Genomic DNA, 20,345 nt, shown 5'->3' with positions numbered 1-20,345 from the left:
CATTTTTCCTTTCCCCCGTAAGTGTTCTTTGTTCACTCTGGAAATGGGCGTGCATGACCCTTTCTCTCTCTCCAGCACTGTTACATCCCCTTGGAAGTGAGCAGCGCCCTGAAATCTGAGAGTGGCCACCAAGAGGATAATGGTAGTGATGAGGCTTTGAGGCTTTGGGGATCCCTCCACATGGCCCTCAGTATGCAGAGGCCACCCAGGAGAGTAACCTGCCAGTCATCCCCTAGAGCGGTCAGAATTCTCCTGTGACTCTGCAGAGCTGACCATCCCCAGGGCTGGTGTTAGAGGGACAGCCTCAGCACAAGGCTTATCACCTGCACCAATAACACTGATAATAGTAATTATTATCATTAACACTGATAATATTACTATTGTAATAACCTGCCAAGTTCCATTAGCCATGCTTTGTCTTGACTCCTTTAAATGCCCATTAAATTCCCATGGCAGGTCACATTTTTAAAATTCTGGCAAATCCACGATTCCAAGGAAAGATGTGTCATCAGATGACTCATTAAGAAAATAAATATTTCATTCAGTTTGCTGTCCCTGGGAATGGGCATTGAGTGGTCTGCATGATAAATGAGATACTGAGGGCAGAGACGGGAAGGAACGTCCCATTCTAGACCAGTATGTGGGCACGGACCCAAATCTCCACTTCCCACTCCAAAGATTGCCGTAATTTTGGCCAGAGACCATTGGCCATTATGCCCCGTACCCTGCTGCATCACTCTCCCCAGCACCAGCCCATGACTATCGCCAGCCAGCTCCCCATGTGAGCCCAGTGTAAGCCCCAGATACTGGATGCAAACCATACTCAAAGTGCGGTCAATGCACCAGCAGCATTGTCCCACCTGAGAGCTCGCTAGAAACGCAGAATCTCTGGCCCTAGCCCTAGAGTATCTGCATTCCAAAGCCCAGGTGTTTTGTGTGCATGTTGAAGTTCGACAAACACTCCTTTAAAACAAATTTTCTCTCCACATTTACTGTCTGAAACCTGGAGGAGTCCGATGATCTAAGGCGGCTTCTACTCCATGAAATACGGTAACAGGTAGCATCTGCTTGGAGTAAATATAGGCACCACATCTCAGCCCATCCTCACAACCCAGGAGACGGGTACTGTTGTTATCTTCTATTACAGATAAGGTCCTGGAGGCACAGAGAGGTGAGGGGACTTGCCAGAGGACACACAGCCAGTAAGTGGCATCACCAGCATTTGGGCTGAAGCACCAGAATCCACAGCCTTGACCCCCAGGCCAGTGATTCTCAAACTTGGTCAGAATCACCCGGAGGCCTTGTTCGAACAACGATTTCTGAGCCCCGCCCCACAGTTTCAAATGCAGAGGTCCCGGAGTGGAGCCCAAGATTTTGCATCTCTAACAATTTCCTGGGACCACTGAGAACACCAGCTCGCTGCAGGGCCATCACTTCTGCTAAGAAACCAACTGGTTTAATGATGAACTTCAGCCAAATATGATCAAGATGTAAATCAGTGCCCCTGCTCTAAAAACAAAAAACAAAAAAACAAAAAAAAAAAATTGGGGACTGGGAGAGTGGGGTGGGGGTGGGGGGTAAGTGGGAAATCTCAAAGGACTAAATCCAAACAAACCAACAGAGTGAAAGGCACTCCCGAGAAGGTCCAATTGCCTTTTGATGATCCCTTCTTTGGTGGCATTAGCTGTCCCGACACTCCTCGTGGCCGTGGCTAATTGAGGGTACAGTGCAGCATCATTGCTCTAATAATCCTTTCTGTTATTTAACCGGGACGATACATGGTGTCATAATGAGTTTCCTTCCTCTGTTCATTAAACAGACATTTACAAGGCCCATCCTGTCCTGGCCGGGCTCTGTGCGGGTCACCGGAGACGGAGAAGGATTGAGCTGCCCGCCCACTCCTAAGACACCACTCTAACGACATTCAAGTGGCCGGCCACACCCTTCCGTCTCGGGGGGAAGGACTGCGTAATTCTGGGAAAAGAGGGTCCAGAAAGGCATTCACAGCTGAAAGTTACTTTCTTACCGTTGCATGCCTTTCATAAAAGTCATGTCTGTTAACGGACTAAAACAATGATGATGATGGTGATTTTAAAATATAAAATGAGTGGCTCAGCCAGTTATGCATCTGACCCTTGGTTTCAGCTCAGGTCATGATCTCACGGTTCATGAGACTGAGCCCCACGTCGGGCTCTGTACTGACAGCACAGAGCCTGCTTGGGATTCTCTCTCTCTCTCTCTCTCTCTCTCTCTCTCTGCCCTCCCCCACTCCCACTGTCTCTATCTCTCTCAAAATAGATATTTTTTAAAATAAATAAATAAATAAATAAAATGGAAAATTGAAAATAAAACCCCCAAGGTCCCTCTTCCCCAAAATAATTGCTCAAAAATGCTTTGACAAATGTCATGTTAGATCCCTCCCCTCCCCACCTCTCACTCCCCATCACATACACATACATAACTAGGCACGGTCTCCACATTTGAGGGGAGTGGCAGAAAAAAAATACTACAGCTACATCAGTGAAGAGCCAAAAAGGTGTCAGGAAAGCATCTGCTGAGACCCAAATGTATAAAATAGGGGGCGATAGCACAGACCCCTATGTGGGGTCACAGGTAGGACTGGGGTAGCAGCCGGTAAGGCTGGGTGTGCAGGAGGATCCGGATTTTGAGGACTCACCAGGCCCTGGTATGCAGTTTGGATTTTTCCCTAAAAGGAAAAGGGAGCCATGGGAGGTTCCAGGCAGGGGAAGGACTGGGTCACTTTTGCCTCTTGGGGAAAGCTTTCCTGTGGCTGGTGTGAGAGGCAGACTGAACAGAGAGGAGCCAGAAGCAAGGAGGCTGGCTGCTTCAGATTCACTGGAGCTAAGGAATTTAAAGAGAGTTAGGGCAGGATGCGGAAGAGTGGGGGCGTGTCCGGGTGGTGGGCATTTCCTGATCAAGGGACAAGGAGTCTTGGCTTCTGATGCCTCCTTTCCACACCCTGAGAAGAGCAGCAGCAAAGACTTCCCCTGGGTGAGTCTCTTCACCTCTCTTTGAGCCTCAGTCTCCAGATCTGCAAAATAGGATTCAAATTCCCACTCAGCAAGGTGTTCAAACCACAAAGGGGTACAGCTGGATTTTGCAAATCATAAAGTTCTTTACCAACAAGTGACTGCGGTAGCTGCTCTCGTCTTTGTGGTTGACGGTGTTTGCCACTCTTACTTCATAGAACTTTTCACACTTAACCTTCCGTTTGCATTCCCCTGCATCTTTCTTCTCCTGCCTCCAGAGCGGTGCTGTCGAATAGAACTTGCTGTGATGAGAGAAATGCTGTAACTCTGCACTGTGCAGCCAGGAAGAGTTAAGATTTTGGAGCCAGGCAGGTCTGGGTTCAAATGCCAGCTCGTCTCTTTCTACCTCTCTGACTTTGGGCAAGTTTCTTCACCTCTTGGGGCCTCACTTTCTCCCTCTGTGGTAACGGCGTAGGGGAGGATTCCCGACTTCAACAGCTTTACAAAGATTACGTGAAATACAGCATGTGCAATCCCCCAGCTCAGCACCCGCCACATAGTAGGTGCTCAATGAATGTAGTTCCCTTAACGAGCCCCCCTGACCAGACCTGGGCTAGGTAAACAGCTAGAAGGCGGGGAGTCTTTCTTGCTCTCAAAGGGTAGTAATAGGGGCACGTGGGTGGCTCTGTTGGCTGAACGTCCGACTCTTGATTTCGGCTCTCACGATTCACGATTCTTGATTCTTCATTCTTGATTCTTGATTCACGATCTCACGGTGACCGGACAGTGAGGAGTCTGCTTGGGATTCTCTCTCCCTCTCCCTCTCTCTCTCTCTCTCTGTCCCTCTGCCCTTCCCCCACTCACATGCACTTGTACTCTCTCTCTCTCTCAAAAATAAATGAACAAAACATTTTTTTTAAGTGGCTGTTATAATTACAACACCACCGTCAGTATAACAACAACTATAGCACTGAGTACAACCTACACGCCCAGTGCTTAGCTACATTCCTTAGGTGTCGTAATTATCTTAATTATTCCATGTGGGCAGTCACTCCACGTAGATTCTATTATCCACATTTTGCAGGTCAGAAAATAAAAGTCCAGAGAGGTAGGCTGATTTGTCCAAGGTCACACAGGAACGGAGCATAGAACTCGGGTCACCTGTTCCCAGTGCTGTGTTCTTATAAGACATAAAGATATTCGGCCTCCTAGCAGTTGACTATATCATATCTAATTTTAACTGAGCCTTTCCCATACATGAGGCATTTATTAGACTTTATCGACACCCCTCACACAACCCTGTTGGAGAGACATTATAAACCCCATTGTATGGAGGGTGAAACTGAGGCTCAGAGAGGTGAAGCCACTTGCCTGGGGTCACACAGCCAGGAAGTGTCAGATAACAGATCTGGAGCGAGTTGCAGATCCCAGGGTGGCGGCTCAACTTCACTGCCTCTGTGGGGAGGGTACAGAAAGGACAGTCTGCGGCTGCCCTTCCTGGAGGGACACCCTTCATCTTGTGAGCCCTCCCAACCCCGGGGGAAGACGGCCCCTGAGCCAGAGGGCTTTAGAAGAACCGAAATTGCTCTCTCTCTATTCAGTCTCCCTCAATGGCTTATGCCTTCCAGCAATTTATTCTTCCTGGAATGTGCCTGTCTTGGGCTTTTTTGTATGCTGTGAGTTTCCAAAATGCTGATGTAAAGATGGCCCCTTCCTATTTTGAGAAGAGAAACGCCTCCAGCCAATCACCCTGAGAGAGAGTACTAAGCTGGGGGCTGGAGACCTGGTTCAGGCACCTTGTGAGTCTCCCTGGGTCTCAGTGGCCCCACCCACAAAATGGGCAGCTTGGCCGCGGAGCTAAGCCCACCTCTGACACTCCTGGCTTTGCTTCTTAGGTCTGGGACTCAAACGCTAGACCCTTGGGGACCCAGCTGGTAACCCAGGCAGCTGCCTCCTCGGGGTATTTGTATTCTCTGCCTCAAAGTCCTCCCTTGAGTCGGAAATGCCCCCACTGAGGATACCAATTCCCACCTTAAAGGAGCGGATCCGGGATGTGTCCCTGAAGAGGAGGGGCCATATCTTGGGGGTGCTTTCCCTCTCTCCCCACCCACAACCACACCTGCCCACCCGCATCGTTCTTTTCCAGAGCAGCAATAGCAGGAATAGAATCTGGATTAGCTGAACCCTGGGAAAATTTCTCCCCGTTCCCCTCGGCATTTTGTGAGTGACAACAGTAAAAATGTGTGGACGTGACATGGCGTTCACAATCAATTCTCAAGTGGAAAAAAAATTATCACGTGAGAAAAGCAAGTTACAGAGTAACATGTACGGTATGATGCTATATTTTAAAGCTATATACTATTTAAACGCGTATTTATATGTATAAGTATAAATTTTATGGGGAAATGATCCTTGAGGCACATAGAGCAAAATGCTAATGGTCGCTTTCTCTGGCAAGTAGAAAAAAGGATATTTAAAAACTTTCTTCCCCCAATTCCATAACCTATAAGTCACTGAGGCAGGGACGGCCCCCTATAGGACAGCATCTGGCTTAGCACTGACACTTAGTAGGTGCACAATGACTATTTGATGAAAGAATGGAATGAAATTTTTCTACATGTTTTCTTTTTTTTTTAATTTTTTAAGTTTATTTATTTTGAGGGAGAGACACAGTGAGCGAGTAGGGGAGGGACAAAGACACAGGGGAGAGAGAGAATCTCAAGCAGGCTCTGTGCTGCCAGCACAGAGCCCGATGCAGGACTCCAGGCCACGGACCGTGAGATCATGACCTGAGCCGAAACCAAGAGCCGAATGCTGAGCCATCCAGGTGCCCCCCTGCACATTTTCTATAATGCACATGACTTGTTCTTAAAAAGAGAAAAAGCTAGGGGCCCCTGGGTGGCTCAGTTGGTTGAACGCCTGACTTCCGCTCAGGTCACGATCTCCCGGTACGTGGGTTTGAGCCTCGTGTCAGGCTCTGTGCTGACAGCTCAGAGCCTGGGGAGCCTGCTTTGGCTTCTGTGTCTTCTTCTCTCTCTTCCCCTCCCCGGCTCATGCTCTGTCTCTCTCTCTCTCAAAAATAAATAAACGTTAAAAAAAAGAGACAGAGAGAAAGTTAATAAGTGCTTCATTAAGTAAATACTTTTTTTAAAGTTTTTTAATGTTTATTTGTTTTCGAGAGAGAGAGAGAGAGAGAGAGCATGAGCGGGGGAGGGACAGAGAGAGAGAGAGACAGAATCCAAAGCAGGCTCCAGGCTCTGAGCTGTCAGCACAGAGACTGATGTGGGGCTCGAACTCACGAGGAGTGAGATCATGACCTGAGCCCAAGTCAGATGCTTAACCGACTGAGCCACCCAGGTGACCCAGATTAAGTAAATACTTTTAAAAGGGGCGGGTAACTGGCCTGCATGAAGTCCCATTGTGGGGGCCAGGACAGAAGAAGGAGGCAGCAGCTTGGAGTGACAGGAAGCGGGAGGGTAGGGTGATGCTGTGCAGGGGGCTGGGCAGAGCCAGGCACATGTCCCCATGCTCCAGGGAGGACACCTGGGCTCAGCCTCCAGCACAAAGGGAACTTCAGACAGCACACCAGGGAGGCCACACTCACAACATTGTTGGTGCCAAAACTGTCTTGCCTGGGCAGGGGCAAAGAGCCCCCATGCTTCCAGAATATGAGGATGGCCGGAAAGTAGACTGTCGATCCAACTGGGGTCACCAGTGCGAAGAAGTCAGTCATAGCAGAAACCCTCCCCTGGCCTGCAGTTCAGACCAGACCTCCAACCCAACCCATGCTCTGGCCAGAAACCCATGACGTCCAGGTGGGAAGCCACATCGGGACCCCCTTGTCTTGCCCCTAGCTCTTTCCTGTCAGGTGCTCTGGCCAATGACAGGCAAATGCTCGGGTTTGAGGCGGCCAGGTCTACGGTCACGTTGGCTGCATATCCCCACCACTCTGAGCCTCAATTTTCTCATCTATAAAATGGGGACTGTAGACCAGGAAGCCAGGCCCTCCCTCTATCACCTTGCAGGCTTCTTCTCCTGCGTAAAATATCCAAGGGAAGTCTCAGAGGCTCCCTGGGTCTGTGGGAAGAGGAGATTGGACAAGGGATCCCAGGCCACTCCCTGCAGGGTAAGTGGCTCTGGTCCCCAACTGTACCGAACTCTGAAGATGCTCTCCAGGAGGCCTTGTGTGCCTGGCTGGGGGTTGGGGCTTAGGATTTGCCGGAAGGTGCTGGCCTGTGTGCAGAACACGGGAAAGGCTGTGTTTTCTCTCCCCGTCACAGAACATCAGGTCGCTTCTCTTCAAATTCAGAGCCGTGATCTGGCTTTAGGCCCACAGTTATTGGTAAAATCTCAGCACAGGGGAATGCTCCCTCCTTAGTAAAGAGAGTTTCCCTGCATTGGTTTGATTTGTTTTGATTTTATTTTATACTGATTTGTTTTCAGCCCCAGGCACCAAGAGTTGCTGGGATATGTCCTGGGGTCCAGAAAAAAACCCTAATTCGCTAGATCGTGAGCCAGAAAGAAAACAAGAATTTATCGAATTATCAACCAACACAATGAGTTATAAAGTAGCATAAAGTGGACATCATACAGGTGCAGTGGCTGGAAGTCCAAGATCAGGGCGCCAGTCTGGGGGTGGGAGGGGTTTGGGGAGAGCCCTCTTCTGGGCTGTAGACTTCTCGAATTCTCCATGGCAGAGAGCAGAGAGAGGAAGGGATCTCTCTCCTGAGTCTTGTAAAGGCGTTAATCCCATTCAGGAGGGGATTAACCTCCCACCCAAAGGCCCCACCCCCTAATACCATCACGTTAGGGATTAGGTTCTGACGTATGAGTTTTGGGGAGACACAGACACTCAGTCCATAGAAACGGAGCTCCAAAAGTGACCGGTGAGGGCAAAAGACACAGTGTGCAGAAAGGATCGTCATCACGCAAGGCGCGGAGCCGGAACCCAAACCCGGGCCAGCCCCACCTCAGTGCCCCCAATCACAGGGCATCTCCCGATGCCTGGAAACAGAAGCTGGAGAGACACGCGTGTGAGGGGAGGACCCACCATCTCCAGCCCCCAGTTCCTAGGCTCACTGGAGGAGGACGGCTTACCTGTGTAAACAGGCACCTACTTCACTCCAGGGGCCGTCCAGCTGGCCTCAGGCACTTACCATTGAAACAAAGCCGTCCCCTCCCACATCCCCTGCTAGTCTGTGTGCTGGACATTTTCCCACTGCCTCATCAGACCCCCTCCCTGCCCTTCTCTGCCCCGCTCGCTCTCCGCACTGGGGATCCACCTGTGTGGACCATATCCGAGGTCCCCTGGGTCTAGCCAATGGATGGCCCAGCAGGAGGTGGGGAGATAGGAGGTTGGGGTGCTTCCTTCCGGGAAAGTCACGTTGAGCTAACTGGCCCGGCTTCTCCACCTTGTGGTTCTAGAAACCTCTCACTTCAGTCCTGGAGGTGGTACAAGCTCCCCACTCTTACCAACCCCTGGGTGCTGGTCCCTCCTCCTGTAAGTAAACAGTCCATTTACTTGTCCTCCTCAAATTAGCCAGTGGAAAGATTCCCTGCCAGAGCCTTGCCTGCTACACCTCTTCACTCCCTGCCTCTAACCGTCTTGCCAGGATGCCCCATTCCACGCCCCCTGCCCTGCTCCTACGCACACCCTCCGTGCAGGGCCTCAAAGCCCACCCCATCTGTGCTTCTCTCAGCCAACCCCTCCTCCGCTGCACTGGCTCTCCACACCACCGCAGTCATCACCTCCTCAACCCTTGCTGGGCACCTTTCTATACCACATAACGTGCACCCTCTACCCTGTTAGCTCTCCCCGGAAACTCTATGAAGCAGCGGTAAGTATTGGCCCCATTTTGCAGATGATGAGGAAAACCCTTGCCTTTCCAACTTCTGCGCTCACACGTCAAGGTTCTCCGAGGGCAGCGTCTTCCCGACTCCTCTTGGCTTATCCAATTCTTACCCATCCTTGGCAATTCCACTCCCCTCCCTCGAGAAGCCTTTCCATTCTGGCCTGACCGCAGTGAACTTGCCTTCATGCACCCACACCGCATCCAGCTACTTTGCTCAGCTCTGAGGCATCCCTTTTGGGTTTCGCCGTCACAGAGGCTGGGGGAGGACCAAAGAGACACAAAAGCCAGGCGGGGGCCGGGTGTAGACAGGGAACGCCTCTCTGGCCAAGCTGAGAGCTGACAGGCCAGCAAGAGGGAGCCACAGAAAGACTTAGGAAAAGAGTGTTCTGCAGAAGGAGCAGGACGTGCAAGGGCCCTGAGGCACTTATGAGATTACCTATAGCCTGTTGCTTCTCAATGGAGGTGGTGATGGGGGGGGGGGGTTGCAGCTTAGCCATGTCTGAAGATGTTTCCAGTTATCACAAGTGTATGGGAGGAATACTACTGGCATCTAATGGGTAGAAGCCAAGGATGCTGTCAAACATCCCACAATGCACAAGACAAACCCCACTACAAAGAATTACCCAGCCCAAATACCAATAGTGACAAGTCTGAGAAACTGGTAAATGGTTTTCTGTAACAGCATCACCTGGGAGCTTACTAGAGAAAACACATTCCCTGGCCCTCCTCAGACCTGCTGAACAGACTTGGGGGGGGGGGGCGAAGGTGGTATAATGAGCCCCCCAGGGGACTCCAAGCCTCTCAGTGTGACAACCACTGGCACAACATTGGTTCTCAGCCCTCACTATGCATTGCAGTCCCTCGGAAGCCTCTGCAACTTACAACAACCAGCCTCTACCCCCAGGGCCCCTGAATGATGAGTCTAGGAGCCCAGACATGGGTATGCTTTGGAAGTCTCCAGTTGCCAGGCGTGAGAACCACTGAGCTAAGACAGAGAGATCAAACAGAGAGAAGAGGGACATCTATAAGGACCAGAGCAGCGAGGTCTTAAATTACATGGTAAGGAGGGAGGACCATATGGGGAGGGCACGGGGGAGCCATGGATGGCTGTCAAGCAAGGTAATGGCTTTCCCAGATGGTTTAGACAGATCTCTGGTCTTGGGGAAAAGGCTGGACGGGACAGGCAGAGGCTGAGGTGGGGAGACCAGCGAGGGGAACTGAGAGCTGATGGTGGCCTGAACTGGACTGTGTCCCCCTAAAAGATATGTACAAGTTCTAACCCCTGGTACCTGTGAATGTGACCTTATTCGGCAATAGGGTCTTGGCAGATGCCATCAAGTTAGGAAGTCATACCATGTTAAGGTGGACCCTAAATCCAAAGACCTTATAAAAAGAGAGAGGTTTGGAGGCATACAGAGGTGCACACACGGGCACACACACAGCACAGACAGCCGCGTGAAGACAGAGGCAGTAAGTGGAGCCATGTGTCTACAAGCCAGAGAGCACCACAGATTTCCAGCGACCCCCAGAAGCTCAGAAGAGGCAAGGAAGGATTCTTCCGCAGAGCCTGCGGGGGGAGCGTGGCCTTCCCGGCAGAAGTGGCCCAAAGCCCGCAACAAGCCCCCCAAGAGGGATCAGGCCCCAGATGCACTCTCCTCCAGGCCAGCTGCTGGCCCCTGAGGGCAGCTGTGGGCCAAGCGCTGGTGCAAGGCAGCGCAGGTGCCGACACAGGCTGGGAGTGGAGGGGCAGGTGGAGGGCTGGGAGGGGAGCCAGTGTGACGCGGGCAGACCTGGAGCCTGGCAGAAGAGATCACCTGTGTCCCAGAGGCGTGCAGACCTTCAGGAGACCGCGTCGCCCACCCTCAAACTGGACAAGGATTCACCAGCCTAACTGAGCTCTACCTATTGGGTGCCTCAGCCAGAGCAAAGCATCCTCCCTCCTTTCCCCCCGAAGAGGCGGGTTGAACTGATGAAGCCTGGGGCAGACATGCCGAGGCATCGCCCAGCCTCCATGGCCCCTACCAGGGTCACTGCAGTGACCTTCTAACTGATCTCCTGCTTCTGCCCTTGACCCCCCCACCCCGCCCCCGAGTGAATTCTTCCCACAGCAGCCAGAGTGACCTTTTCAAAATAGAAGCCTGATCTTGTCACTCCTCTACTCAGGAACCACCCCCCCACACACACACACACAAAGCTGCTATCCCTTCAAAACCCAAAGTCTTTACGACATCCCACAATGTTGTGCACAATCCAGATTCACGTTAACTCGTGGACCTCACTTCCCCCTCCCACTCACTGCTCCAGACACGCTGACTTTCTTGCTGTTTCTTAAACAGGCATGTGCCTGCCTCAGGGCCTTTGCATGTGCTGTCCATGCTGCCTGAAGGGCCTTTCCCACAGCTACTGGGGAATATCACCCCCTCATCTTCTTCAAGTCTTTGTTTGAATGGCATCTCTCCTGAGTGCTCACTTGACCTCCCTACTGAAAAGTGTAACTCTCTCCTTTATCACCTCTGACCCCCTCACCTTGATCTTTTCTTTCGTTTTGTTTTGTTAGAGAGTAATTACGCATGTGAAAGGGGGAGGGGCAGGGGGAGAGGAAGAGAGAGGATGAGCCCAATGGAAGGATCAATTTCCTGAGATCATGACCTGAGACAAAAATCAAGACGCTTAATGGAACGAGCCACCCAGGCCGCCACTCTTTTTTAAGCAGGTGGCTTTACCTCCTGACCTTCTATATTATTGGTTGGCTACGTGTCATGTTTCTCACCCCTCACCCCTGCAGGCAGGGCTTTGGTCACTGACCTGTCCTCCGTTCGTAGTACAGTGCCTGGCACATAGCGATGCCCAGTGAAGTCCACTGATTGAATGAATGATCAAACCCTCCACTTACTGAGCGAACACAGCATGCCAGGCCCTGAGCTAAGAGCTCCACATCATTATCCCACTTGACTCTTCAAACGCCAGACGGACAGTGCAGGAAAGCCATCACGTCCTTCATACGCTAAAGGTGAGGAGGCCAAAGCTCAGGCAGGGGAGGTGACTTACCTAAGGTCCCTCACCTGGTTAGGGTGAGGCCACCACCTGCACCAACTGGAAACCGGGCATAAGAGCAGGTGAGTCTAGCCTTTTTATTCACCTAGCTAAGTGCTGGAGCGAATTCTGAGCTCGAATCTGTTTCATCTCATGTAATTAACAAGGATTAGCTGAGCACCTACTATGTGCCAGGACGTGTGCTGGGGATTCAGTGAGATGGAGTCCCTACTCTTTGGAGCTAACAGCCTTATGGGGTGGGATGCTGTTCCCTAGATGTCCTGTGTGGGATGATGATGATGATGACAGCGATGACGGCGACAGCTAAACTTCATTGAGCACTTACTATGTGTCCAGCCCCCCATGAGTGATTTATCTGCACTCCCTTCATCCTCCCAGCCCCCCTTCGAAGTGAGCACTATATTATCCCTACTGAACAGAGGAAACCGAGGCACAGAGAGGGATAGGGTCTTGTCCAAGGCCACACAGCTAGTAAGTGGGAGTGGAAGCCGGGAACCCATCCAGGCAGTCTGACAGCAGGAACCCCATCCCCCCCAGTCCCTGCCTTTCCCTGAGGCGTGTGGGTGAGTGAACAAAGCGCACGGTCCAACCCACTGCGAAGTTATTTGCAGTGATAAATAACACGTGTAACAGAAGTTTATACAAATCGTTAGTGGAGGATTTACGTGGCGAAGGCTGGGGGCAATGGCCTGTGACCAGTACCTGTAGCTCTTAGCGCTCTGCAAAATGACAGCATCGCTGCCCGCTGCAGCCTGCGGCTCTCCCCCGTGAGCGTCTGCAGCCCCTGCACACCTGGACGCCAACAGCCACTGGCTCTGGGGCCCCGGACACCATGTCCCCCGGAAGGACTATCTGGGCCCAGCCAAGGGGTAGGAGGAGGCCCCTCAGGTCAGTGCCAACCAAACGTGGAGGTGGTGGGTGGGGACGAGAGTGCACAGGACTCTGAGAGACCGCAGGATGCCTTCACTCACTGATCCGGCATTTACTGAGCGCCTACTGTGTGCTAGGCTATGGAATCTAGGATGAGCAAAGCAAGCAGAGTTGTTGCCCTTATGGAGCATATATCCTAGTGGAGGGATGAGATTAAAAGCTAACCATGGATGAGTGTCTGACTTCAGCTCAGGTCATGATCTCACGTTCGTGGGTTCGAGCCCTGCATCAGGCTCTGTGCTGGCACCTCAGAGCCTGGAGCCTGCTTCAGATCCTGTGTCTCCCTCTCTCTGCCCCTCCTTGCTCTCACTCTGTCTCTCCCTGTCTCTCAAATAATAAAGTAAAATGTTAAAAATGTAAAATAAAATAAACTCTAACCATGGAAATAGGAGAGGCACACTACTGCATGAACGCATGTGATGAATGGACCTGACTCTGACCAAGGGAGACATGCGGGGGAGGGGAGAAATTTGCATGAAGAAGCAATGCTTGATCTGAGGTTCAAGAGAGCAGAAGGCAAAACCCTCTGAAGGAGGCAAAGGGAATAGCATACGCAAAGGCCCTGTGACAGGATCAAGTTGCCAAGAGATGGCTTGGAGGCCTGAGTCTCAATGATGGAGGGAGGAGAAGGTAGAGAGATGGGTTTGGAGAGGTAGGGAGGGATAAATCTCATGAGGCTTTGTGGATCCTGCTGCAGAAAGAACAGCCACATTCCCTAAATACAGTGGAAAGGGCAAGTCACGCACTAACATGGTCAGATTCTACAATACCTCTGCTGTGGAGTGGGGGGTGGCCAGAACGGACTTGAGAAAACCATTAAGGAGACTCTTGTGGTCATCACATGAGTAGCTTTGGCAATCTGGCTAAGTCCTTGGAGGATGTGATGCAGATCTCAGCTCTGACACCAACTCAGTGGTCTTGGGCAAGGAATTTTCTCTACCTGAGGCTCAGTGGCACCATCTGTAAACTGGGGATAACCCCTTGCAGTTACCCACCATGTCAGGCATGGAGAAGATTGTACAGATGGGGAAGTCTTATCCCAGCAGAGGAAAGGAATCAGGAGAGGCTGCCTCGGAACTTCAGGTAGGTTCTGCACCCCTTCCTCTGCCCCTCTTCTCTCTGATTTCATCTTAGAATAATCTAAGTCCTGCCCCTTTTGCCCTTTTTGAGGGATCTGCAGGGGACAGCATGCCCTCAGAAGAAGGTCCAACCTTGCCAGACACAGCCATCGGAGGACCACATGCTCTGAAAGGGTCATCCGGCTTTGAGGTTTGACCATTCCTTAGCTGGGCATTCAAGGCTTCCTAATGCCAGCCCCAGTTCACAACGCCTGGCAGACAAAGTGGGGAGGTGGCAAGACTGGACCCACGGCCTTGCAGACCACGGTAGGGGCTTTTGTTTCGTTTTGTTTTCCCTTTTTTCTTAAATGTAACAGAACCCAGGAAAGAGTTTTCAGGAGGAGGGAGATGGAATCAAATTTCTGAATTTGTAATTTAACATGATGACTCTAGCCACAGAATGGATGGATTGGAGAGAAGCAAGACTGGAAAAGATGGGAGAGAAGACTGGAAATGGAGAGAAGTGGACAAATTCGAGCTGAGATCCATAGTTAGAACAGACGGGATGAGGCTGGGGTGGGATGTGTGAGGTGGATGTGGGAGATGCAGAGAGGAGCCAGGGGTGACTTCCAGGCTGAGCTCTTTGAGTTAAAGAACAGCCACATCCGGGGCACCGGGGGGGCTCCGTTGGTTAAGCGGCTGATTCTTGATTTTGGCTCCAGTGATGATCTCACAGTTCATAGAGCTCTGCGCTGGCAGCACAGAGCCTGCTTGGGATTCTCTCTTGCCCTCTCTCTCTGCCCCTCCCCCTCACTTGTAAACACACACTCTCTCTCTCAAAATAAATAAATAAACTTAAAAAAAAAAAAAGACCTGTCACATCCATCGCTGTACCCACGACACCTGGCTTATTGGAGGTACTCAGTGCCTTGTCCTGCGATGAAATGACATGATGGAACCCAGGGCTTCCTGGACAGATGTTTCTTAATGGAGGGAGTGCCAAGTGCCCTCTCCAAGGGGAATTTGGGGAATGAATGGTGATGGGGAGAGCTTTTTGCACGGTCCTGCTCCAGTGGTTCTCCATAGGGAGATATTTTGCCCCCTTGTGGGACCCTTGGCAATACCTGGAAATATTTTTGGTTGTCACAACCTGAGTAGGAGGTGCCACTGGTATCTAGCAGCTAGAGGCCATCTATTCTGCCAAATAGCCCAGAATGCATAGGGCAGCCACCCCCTCCCCAACCCAAAATGTCAGTTGCACCAAGGTTGAGAAAGCCTGTCAAGAGGCTGGGAAGGATTAGATCACCCATGCTGGATATGAAATGCCCGGGACAGTCCTGTGCCAAGAATGGTCCCAAGTCCTTTGAGAATGTTGAATGCTCTTTCTGGACATTCGAAAGGTAAAGGCAAAGGTCCTACTTCATAATTACCTGAGCCTGGAATTTACATCATCTTAAATACAGCAAAACATTTTTTTTTAACTGTACAGTTTTACTTTACAGGGATTTTCCTGAAATGCAGCAGCCATCCGTTGTGAAGTGGAGGAAGGCAGTACTTGGTTTCATCCAAAATTCTATCAAAAGTTGTTTCGCGTTTTGGAAAATCCAGGCATTGGTCTTAAAGCCGCTCGTGGAACATGAGCTGCTGCCACAACAAACCCGTGTGGGTCGACATTTGCAGAAGTCCCTGCTCACGGGGATGGCACCCATACATATGAATATACTAATTTAGTTCTTATTTCAAAATGTCAAATATAGAGAAAAATGTCGACAATATTCAACTGAATATTTGTCTGAAATCCCAACTTATTCATTATAAGTAGGTACAAGCATCAGACTGCTTCATTATGTCTCCTGGCATATAGTGGCTTCCCGATAATTTACATATTGAAATAGATATTATTTTATTATAAATTGCTTTCATTTTATTCCTCTTTTATATTACAGTTAGGGCATTATATTGATTTTTTTTTGAAATTACGCGTGTATGAAGATGAAATGCATGAATTTCATTTCGGAATAGTAAAGTGGGTGTTATAAAATATAGGTAATGAAAAGAGAGTATTGAGTCTGCTAGAGTGGAGACCCACAGTCCTAGACTCATTCCCATATTGATGGGCGAACATTGGCGTTTAAAGTGCAGAAGACAGAGACTCTAGAAATACTGCAATTCACAGGCAGTTCTTCTCACTAAAGATTGCCCGAGTCTTATATGAATTTTAAGTGTTCAGAAAGACATTCGTGAAGGCAAAACTCTGTTTATAATCACCTGAGTCTAGCTACCTTATTAGTCAGTTTTTGCTGTGTAACAAACAATCCCCAAAATCTCAGTGGCCAGCAAGCATTTATTTCCTTTGCTCACCGATCTACAGGGCGGCAGGGCTTGACGCTAGCCTGTTCTGTTTGACTCTCTTCCTCCACAGACCAGCATCTACCTGAGCATCCCATTCTGTAACAAATAGCATCAGTGAGAGAGGCCAAGCCAGGCCACACAGTATATTTAAAGTATCTGCTTGCATCACGTCTGCTTACAGGCTGTTGGTCAAAATAAGTCACATGACACATCCAACAACAATTGGAAGAAGAAATAAGGCCCATTTCCAGTGGGAGGGGCTGTAAAGTCACATGGCAAAGCATACAGGTACAGGGAAGGGTGGAAAAAATCAGGAGCAATAATCAATAATCCAACCTAACTTTGTTTTACATCTAAACACAAATTAGTGTCACAGCTCTTTTTCTCCCCCATACTTAATAAAAGCTTCTTGGACAAATGCTTTCACCATAGAATGTAAAAATAGTAAAAAAAAAAAAAATGTTTTTGAAGGAGGAAAGAGATGGGTAACCCATTTGTCCCAACCCTTGCAATCCTGTACTGAAAACTTATGTGCCAGACACTACGTATGAGACATTTTTGTCCTCACAACGACCTGTGATTGTGTTCCTTATACACATGATAAAACAGAGGTTCAGAGAGGTTTAGAAACCTGCTCAGTGTCACACAGCTCGTTACGGTTGGGGCTGGCCTCCAAACGTACACACGCATGACTCCAAAGATGGCATGCTTTCTATTTCATCGGGGCATCACTCTGTGGATTAAAAAATACAACCCTGACCAGTCCCTCCCAGGAACCCTCGGACATTGGACCAGGGCTCTGACATTGGCTTAAGTCACTCCTAGTTGTGGAAGGCACGTTGAGTAACTGGGACATGTGACATTTATTTAGTTACATATCTCTGGTGGGAGGTTTCGGGGCCATTAATGTAGTATGTCTGCATGGCTAGTTTACATGCTACTGCTTGTTATTGCTGTCTCTATTCCATGGCCCTCACACTCAATTTCAATTCAAAGTTTGGCAGTCAAGGTGTCAGAGCTAAAAAATGGGATGGCCTCCCTCCGAAATGAAATAATTTTGTTGTTCAGTTCCGAGCGATTTTGTAATTTCATGCTTGTGTATGATAATTTTATGCTGTCCTGCCTCACGTAACTCAGTTCTGGCAGATCCTGACAGGTGATAAATACAATCTTTTCCGCCCCGCATGCGACAGGCCGGTGCGAGGGGGGAGAAAAAAACGGCAATTTCACATCTGAGGCCAGTGCACAACTGGAGGCAGCGGCTGCCCCATTCTTTCATAATTTCACGCCTGGATTCCAGCCGGCGCCACCTCTGTTGTGGCTGAAGGACCCACGGGTCAAGGGAGCCTTTCTGAAAATAGAATGGTGCTGGGCAGAGGCCCGGGCATTGGCAGGAGGGGAGGGACGAGGAGAAAGTTATGACTTTGGGCCCGCCCTGGGCTGGCGTGTCGCAGGCTGGCGATGTTCAATTTATGGCTCTGCTCCCTGCCCGTGCGCCCTCCTCTGCGTATTCCTATGGAATGAATGCCTCTTGGAGGAATTATTTTTGCAAATCTGTTAAACATTTGAAAGATGGCCATTCCAATAAAAAGAGGGAGGGGGAAGACTAAAGGGAGGGATGGAGGGATGGGATGGAAAGATAGAGAAAGCGAAAGACTGGCAGAGCAGAGGCGTCCTTAACATTTATCACCATGAGCTGCGTTTTCGTAATTGCTCCCTGGTATTGTTTTCGAAGAAAATGTTTCTCCTCCTGAGAATGAATGCATCCAAAGAATATTAAGGAAACGCCAATGGTACAGAGGGGGCTGGGATGGTGCTTGATGGAATGGAGGCAGAGGCAGCAGGGTTGGGATGACAAGGAGGCAGGTGAGCACCTCACACTGGCACTTAGAGGACAGTCACCCTCCCTCCCTACTCCCACCTCTTGAGGGGGAGGGGAAGCAAGGGGATGCTTTGGCTTACACTGAGAGAACGGCTCTTCTGTAATCGTAACTGTTAATAGCAACCACAATCTATTGAATGTCAGCTGTGTGCCAGTGTCTAACGCATTTGCACATCAGTTTTCTCTCAATGCCTCTCGAGAATAGAGACTACAAGCACACCCACTTTACAGGTGAAGAAACGGAGGCTCCAGAGTCTAACCAGCTTGGCCAAAGTCACTGTATCAATATCCTGGGACTGCTGTAGTGAATTACAACCAACCAGATGACTTAGATGAGCGGAAATCTATTGCCTCATGGTGCCGCAGGTTAGAGGTCTGAAATCGAAAAGTGTCCGCGGGGTCGGTTCCTTCCGGAGGCTCTGAGGGAGCATCTGCTCAGGGTCTTTCTCCTAGCCTCTGGTGGTTGCTGGCAGTCCTTGTCTTAGGGGCATATCTTTCCATCTCTACCTTCATCTCCACATGACATTCATCTTCAAGTGTCTGTTCCTCTTCTCTCCCCTTCTAAGTAACTCATCATTAAATTTAGGGCTTGTCCCAATCCAGGATGATCTCATCTCAAGATCCTCACCTTAATTATATCTGCAAAGAGCTTTATTCCAATAGGGTCACATTCCAAGTCGAGTAGACATATATGTTGAAGGAGCCGCTCTTCACCCCTAAGTGGTAGAACTGGCTCATTCACTGGGCTCCTCAGGCAACAGGGGTTGGCAGGTCAGTGGGTGCATTGTTGGAGGGGGGGCAGATTAAGAAGAACATGGCTGGCTGGGTCTGCCAGGGTGGCTCAGTCTGTTGAGCATCTGACTTCAGCTCAGGTCATGATCTCACAGTTCATGAGCTCAAACCCTGCATCGGCTCTCGGCTGTCAGCACAGAACATGTTTCAGATCCTCTGTTCTCTCTCTCTCTCTCTCTCTCTCTCTCTCTCTCTTTCTCTCACTCTCTCTCCCAAAAATAAATAAACACTAAAAAGAAGAAGAAGAAGATGGGTGCCTGGGTGCTTCAGTCGGTTGAGCATCCGACTTCAGCTCAGGTGATGGTCTCATAGCTCATGAGTTCGAGCCCCATGTCAGGCTCTGCGCTGGCAGCTCAGAGCCTGGAGCCTGCTTCAGACTCTGTGTCTCCCTCTCTCCCTGTCCCTTCCCTGCTCATACTCTGTCTCTCTCTGTCTCAAAAATAAAAACATTAAAAAAATAAAGAAGAGCATGGTTAGCTTCAGAATTCCTCATCCACATTGAGAAGTCACACTGCGTTTTGTCCCTTCGTATGACTTCTAGGTTGGACCTGGGGTACTTTAAGATCAGATTATCAGGATAATTTCCATGCATCTTAGAATTGGAAGAGATCTTCAAGCTCTCACAGATGCCAAACCACATTCACTGAACTGAATATGGAGTCGTCTCAAGGATGAGCACAGGACATGAGCACTGATGTCTACTGAGACTCTTCTATGGACCATTATGAAGCTCCAAGAGCTTTCTAAGCTTAAGATACGTGTTATGAGCACCATGTAGGCACATAAGAAAACAGAGGCTCAGTGACATGAGGCCCTTTACCTGGAGGCATCCAGTGTTAAGAAAAAAAAAAAAAACAGATTGGATCCAAGTCTGATTCCAAAGACCCCACCCTTCTCAGCCCCACCACACTGAAGTCACATTCTTGAGCTCAGAGCTTCTCAGGCAAATAGAGGTCACAAGGTACCATGCTCACAGAAGCATGGACCTCCTCTCCTTCCAATGCATCTCTCCAATCTGTGAAGATATTTCCACATCCATGATTACACCTGGGTCCCGGGGACATTAGCTCCCTTCATAATGATGCAGATGATTACGGCATCATTGTTCCTGTGGTATATGGATGGAAAATAAAGGCTTGGGGGCTGGAGTTGGGGAGACAGCAGTGGGCAGAAGTGCTGCGATCTCTGCCTTCATGGAGCTTATAATCTAGTGGGAAAGACAGAAGATAAAGAAGTCAACAAAGAGCTCATTCAAAATCATGATAAATGCCCTAACAGATTCATGAACCGGGTGCTGATGTAGGGAATACTTGAGGAAGTAGTTGATGAAAGCTTCTCCAAGTAGTGCCAGTGAGCTGAGACTGGAAAAGTGAGTGACAGCCAGCTGTTGGGGAGGAGGCATCCCCTCCCCCAAAACAAACAGCATTTGAGAGGA

This window comes from Panthera uncia, assembly GCF_023721935.1.
Source record: "Panthera uncia isolate 11264 chromosome D3 unlocalized genomic scaffold, Puncia_PCG_1.0 HiC_scaffold_8, whole genome shotgun sequence".
NCBI classification, from domain to species: Eukaryota; Metazoa; Chordata; class Mammalia; order Carnivora; family Felidae; genus Panthera; species Panthera uncia.
This window is presented reverse-complemented; position numbering follows the sequence as displayed.